The sequence below is a fragment of the Charadrius vociferus genome, unplaced genomic scaffold (genome assembly GCF_000708025.1).
Source record: "Charadrius vociferus isolate BGI_N301 unplaced genomic scaffold, ASM70802v2 scaffold261, whole genome shotgun sequence".
NCBI classification, from domain to species: domain Eukaryota; kingdom Metazoa; phylum Chordata; class Aves; order Charadriiformes; family Charadriidae; genus Charadrius; species Charadrius vociferus.
Genome location: NW_009646856.1, coordinates 3,686,332 through 3,692,331, shown reverse-complemented (window position 1 = coordinate 3,692,331; position 6,000 = coordinate 3,686,332). Strand labels below are relative to the sequence as shown.

At 38.6% G+C, this 6,000-nt stretch overlaps 1 protein-coding gene across 2 annotated transcripts in view; it reads right to left on the bottom strand.

Annotated features, from left to right (window-relative positions):
• The window catches only part of ESRRG (estrogen-related receptor gamma), a 346,513-nt gene that overhangs the window by 161,523 nt on the left and 178,990 nt on the right, over positions 1-6,000 (bottom strand). The gene's annotated exons all lie outside the window — the stretch shown is intronic.

The window sequence follows — 6,000 nt, the reverse complement described above, 5'->3', positions numbered from 1 at the left end:
GGCGGGCTGGGATTTTCTTTGTTATTATATATATAAAAATATATAGATAGATTGTATAAATCTATAAAGCCGTATATAAATATATAATTACCTATTTAAACATTAAAAGCCTCATTTTGTACTTACTACAAAAGGCACATTCCTAACAAAACGAGCACTCAAATCCGTTCCTTAACAGCATGAGTGCAACTGGAAGCATATACCTATATATGTGTTCATATACAGGTTAGCTGCATCTTAACGTGGCTATATTTAAAGTGCATGCCCCTGTGCGAATATTTAGATGTATATATTTAGATATAGTAAAGAGAAAGAAAAGCCCCAGAACTGATCAATTTCTTCTGTAACTGTGGAGGGATTACAGTGGACGATCTTGCCTGCTTCATTTGAACAAGATAAGGACTGCACTGTAGTAGGTCTGCATTAGGAAATCTGGGAGTGTGTGTAGAACTCCACAGGGCTTTGGGCTTTTGTAAAGTAAATTTTACCAAACTAAAAAGGGCAATAAACAGATAGCCCTGCATGTATGCCTGCATAAGCATCGCTAAGCCCAATTCCAGCAAACCACCCCTTAGAGCCAGCTCAGAGTTGCTCATCTCTGTTATATGAAAGATCCTTGATTAAACTTGTTCGAAGAAAACGACCATACTCAAATTTAGAGACAGTGTTTGCACTGAAACACATGTGCACACACCCCATTTTAAAAGGATCAGTAATGAGTTGGGGTGCCTTTTTTTTTTCTCTCAAAAGCTACTATTTTTACTTAATATTACAACTGAGACACCATACTTATTTTCCAGGTTCAAGTGTTTCTGCCCCTACCGCTGAAAATAGATGCAGGCTATTTCTGGCAAGAAAAAACCACACTGGCAAGACCATAATCTTTTATAATTCAGCTCAACTCTTAGAAAATATTTTGTGACTGGAGCCCTAACATGATGCAAATGGCAATCTCTTAGATCAAAACAAATCAGTGCACACCCTCAGAATGCATTAATACTATTCACAAATGGGAACGCAAATGCCCTCTCCAAATGTGTTTCACAGCGTTTTACCAAATAAATACCAGAACAGAACCCAGCTCCAAAATATATAAGTTCAATAGACATGTTTGTATATATTTACAGCAGAGAGATTCTGGTGTTATGCATTTAACCTTATGTGAAGACTGGGCCTGCTTCCTGCAAACCTGGTATAAATACATGCAAGTTTAGGAATTGGAACTCACACAGCAAAACTACAGCTCTGACTACTGTATAAAAGCAGGTAGTAAAAGCTTAATTACCAGTAGCATTATGCTGTCTATATTGTTAAATGTGAACTCTGTAATTAAGATGTAAATTTGCTTGTGAGCAGTGAATTAAAAAGCTCTGAAATGTAGAATAAAATCCAAGTACTCTGTAGTACTTTTGTCAGAGACAGAAAAAATAAATCTGTTTTTATCAAATTTTAGAATGAGAGGCATTTAATCATGGTACAGTATCAGAACACCCTCTTTAAGTAACAATTTGATAAATGTGGATTTTGGAATCAAATCAGAAGATGAATATGATGTCTTAATGTATAGGTATCTGTATTATTATGTAAACCCAAAATACAGTTCCTACAGACTGATTCACATGAGCACATTGGCAAAATATGAAAATACAAATAGATTGTTTGTACCGAGTGTTTCTCTGAGTGTCCATTGGTAGATTTATGCACAAAATTGCTATTTTCAAATATCTTTGTACTAAAATTCCTTCAAATCATTTCACATGTATGTGTTTTCTTATTTAAAAATCACCCATAATGAATCCCTATACATGAGTAATTTGATAAGGTCACTTTTCCTTATTATGTTCCCCTGAATACACCTTAAAATATGACAGCTAATCCACTTTGAAACTTAGCAAAGCACAGGTTAGCTTGATTTCTACTTTTGTTCATTACCACCTAAGATTATATATTTACATTCAGGTGCTGAAAACACGATGGTCTCTTTCCTTCTGTCAAAGTCTGTCTTCCAGCTCACCTTTTCTTGTTCATATAGTTTCCACTACCTTGTTGGCTTGTTGTCCCCCACCCTCCTCTACACCCCCAGATAACAAATTTTTCCTCTCCTCCTGTGAACCATCACTACCTTTCTATCAACCACCTTTCATCCAAGCAAGCGTCTCTTTTCCCTGCCAGTGCTGCTTCTTGGACAACCAGAAATACAGTGCTATACTTTGCATGTTGATAAACAAAGCAGTTGGCTTCTTCCCCCGGGACTGAAAGTGTCACCTCCACCAGACGGGGGCCTGGAATTCCAACTACATTCTTGAACTTGGGTTTCACAGTTACCGATCAGTTTGGGGGAGGGAAAAAAAAGATAAGAGAGAGGTTACAGCAGTAAATAAACCAAGGCTACGCATCGCTTCATTTTCTCAAGCTTTTCTGTAGAAATAAATAAAAGAAGCAGTAGTAGGGAAAAGAAAAAAACAGGCATCAGTTTACTGAATTTTATCAGAGGATACAGAATAAGAACATGCATGCAAACACGCATCTGCACTAACTTATCAAAACGTACAGTGCAAAATCTTACCACAAGGAGTCTATACAAAACGGTGGTAATGGAATCAGAGAGGGGAAGGAAAAAATCGTCACGAGTGCCTGTACCAGTCAAGGGGCATTACTGAGCAGCACCTACATTTCCATGTCTCTCTGTGCATATTATTTTTCCTGTGTGGCGAACGGTACTTCTTTAAGCATCTTCACATTTAAATACTACAGACATTTCAAGGCATCCAAACAGCCAGATTCTTAAAGCGCAACTACCTCAAGGCAACTGAAGAAGTAAGATTCAGTAGAGCTTTACAGAAACCACACAGTGCATTGTGTCAAACGTGTATTTACCAAAAGGAGCGACAAGCTCAAGCCATCTGGGAAGGAGCAAGAATATGGAGTCTATTAGCTGCTGAGAATTTATTTGAAAACAAGTATGCTGTTACTTTAGATAGAAATTTGCCATACACCATAGCACCTTATTCAAAGTCTAACTGGAAAATATCATATTGTTAAGAGTTTGAAATAAACATCCAAGTATCATCAAATACGTGATTTTCTCTTTGTTCACAGTCATTAATTAAAGAAACACAACTCGTGCTGTGCTACAGTGGGATAACATTAGAACAATATTGTCACTGTCCACTGGTCTTTTGCCTTTTGTCCTTCTCGCTGGAAGGCACTTGGTGCATCCCTGGATATGCCGCTAATGAGTTAAACAAACAAACGCTACAAAAGTTCCAAATTCTGCTCACCTGTTTGTACATAGTTGGACAAACTGTAGCAGGTTATTACTTTAAAGCCATCTGCTACTTCAATCTGTATTTATCATTAATTACTCCTTGTTTTGATCTTGGGGAAAAAAGCTCACATAACACAATCTCCGAATGCTCCTTAGAACTTTTCCACAGTGCATTCGCAAATACACAGAGCAAGGCTTTTAGCTTTTGCTGCTACGCTCAGTTCCAGAGTATAAAAAATGTCTCCGTGAAATAACAGCAATTGCCTTACCATGTTACCAAACTACATTCAATTCATCTGGTCTCAAAGAAATACTCCATATTTTCTCCTCATTTTATTTTCAAGGGCATGGGCATTTAAATGACTGCCTTCACTGATACAGTATAGAAACTGTTCACATTGCTATAAATGAAAATTATTCTCTTGACAAAACACCTTTGCCAAAGCCTCTGACAAAAAGAAAGAAAGAGGGGAAAAAAAGGAAAAAGAAAGGGAGCTGCACGCACATTGCCTGTCACCCACCAAAAAAGGTCTACTCCCTAAAGATAATTCAGGCACACACTTCAATATGGATATCTCACTATTACCCCAAGCTCTTTTTTTAGTGTAAGTTTCTACAGAGAAGCTGAAGTACATTACTGTCTCAGACAGCCAAGGATAAGATGACTGAGGGAATTCAGTTGCTCTGTTTAATTAATACAGGATTATTTCACTTTCATTTTGTGAAGCTAATAATATGACTGGTGGAATGTCAGTAAAAATTAAATCATAAACTAGTGCAGTACCAAAGGGAAAACTTACTTTAGTTATGGAGTATTCCCAGCAGAAATCTTGAAAATCTTATACATATTTACACTGATAAAATACCACATGTACTTCATGGGATACTGCAAGCTTTCTACAATCCTTGTGGCATGTATTTACAGAGCAAGAGTTAACATTTTGAGATTATACATTAATAAATGAGTTGCAGTTATATTGTTTCTTGAATGTTAAGCACCACATACTAAACGCAGGAACACGTTCAAGGTCAATGTCCTATTTTAGACCTTTTCAGCAGCTGTGATATTATGATAATCACACTTAAAATATTCCTATAGAAAGAGTAAATTAGCCCTTTTCACTAGAAGGATTATTATGATAAACAACAAAACCGAAAGAGAACAAATTCAGATTTCCAGATTTCTCTTCTCCCCCCACCCCAATGCGATAAATTGCTGTCCGTTACTGTGATGGCGTTTCTATCCAGGAATTTAAAAAAAAAAAAAAAAAGAATCCACATTATTCTGCACTTAGATTTTGGGTTTTTTGGAGGCCTCACCTATGTAAAAATACCTTCTTTAAAAAGCGCTTGTGCTTTCTGTTAGAACCAAAACATTCCAGTTGACACGCCATTCTATCACCTATTCTGCAGTGAAATGTAATATTCCACTAAACCAGAAGGTAAAGAAGAAAACTTAGCATCAGCAGCTACTCCTAAGAAAGATTAGGGGTTTAGCTCCATCTAATTGAGGGATGAGACGTGTCCCTCAATGGGTCTCTTCCCACTCCCCCACCGGCCCTTCTACCTGACTGCAAGCTCAAAGTGCTAAAAATAGACAAAGAAGAAGATGGAGTGTAAATATTTCCCCAGTGAAAACACCAATAATCTTTACTGTGAGCTGACATGTATTGCTTGTTACACTGCCCTAGGATATCATGGCTCCAAGCGAGAGCGCACATACGCGCGCGCACAGCGCCACCGGCCATCCTCAAAGCTCCTGTAACGTGTGTTTGTGCATGTGCGTGTCGCAGAGGCTCCTACGACATCTGACTTGGAGCCAGTACACCTGCTGTACAAAACACATTCTCTCTAGCCTGCCTATTTTTCCCCCCGCCTCCGACTGTCCCAGCCCATCTTCCATCACTCTTCTTCCTTTTTCTCCCCCCTGCTCCCCCTCCACTCCCTTCGCTCTGGCATTTTTATTATTAATGTTATTGCTATTATTACTGTCCAAGCATAAGCTGATCCACAGGGGAGCCTGTGTAATTTAACCCCTCAAGCACTAAATTCCTTCACATGTGCCAAAGACACAGGTTTGTTGTTGCCTCCAGCAATATCCCAGGAAGACGAGTGATGGCGGTGTCATATCATCACACAGCGACTTAATCTATTGCGACACCCAGGGAACGGGTAACTGAAGAGATTTACAGAACATGCTCTCTGACTGAATACAAAATGTTTATCCCCTTTGCCAAAGAACTCAAGTCACATGAAACAGCGAAACAAATTTTACCTGCCTGTGGCTCGTTGTTTCCGTGGCTCTGCTTTATCCAATCCCACCACTGCACTGCTTGTCCCACTGTACATCTGGCTATACAACACTTTTTTCAACATTTTTCTTCTCCCTCCTTTGTTCTTCCGGTGCTCTCTGATTAACAAACAGCCAGATCATGTTGAACTGCCAAGTAACATAGCCTCAGAAATCTTTTATCCATACACTAGATGACTGGAACCATCACTTACATCAGGGTTATCTCTACACGCTGTCTTTATGTTGTCTGACATCTAATGCGTGCTTTTTAAAACAATAGATTAAAGGGGTTGCACTTTTTTAAGGTGCAAGGAACACTAAATTAAACACTCACAGTTTAGCTACAAGAAATACCGACAAGCAGGAAAGCATCTGTTTTAAGACCTGAAAACCAAAAAACTGATCTGCTTTTCAAGCAGGGGCTTTCCACACGGCTGTC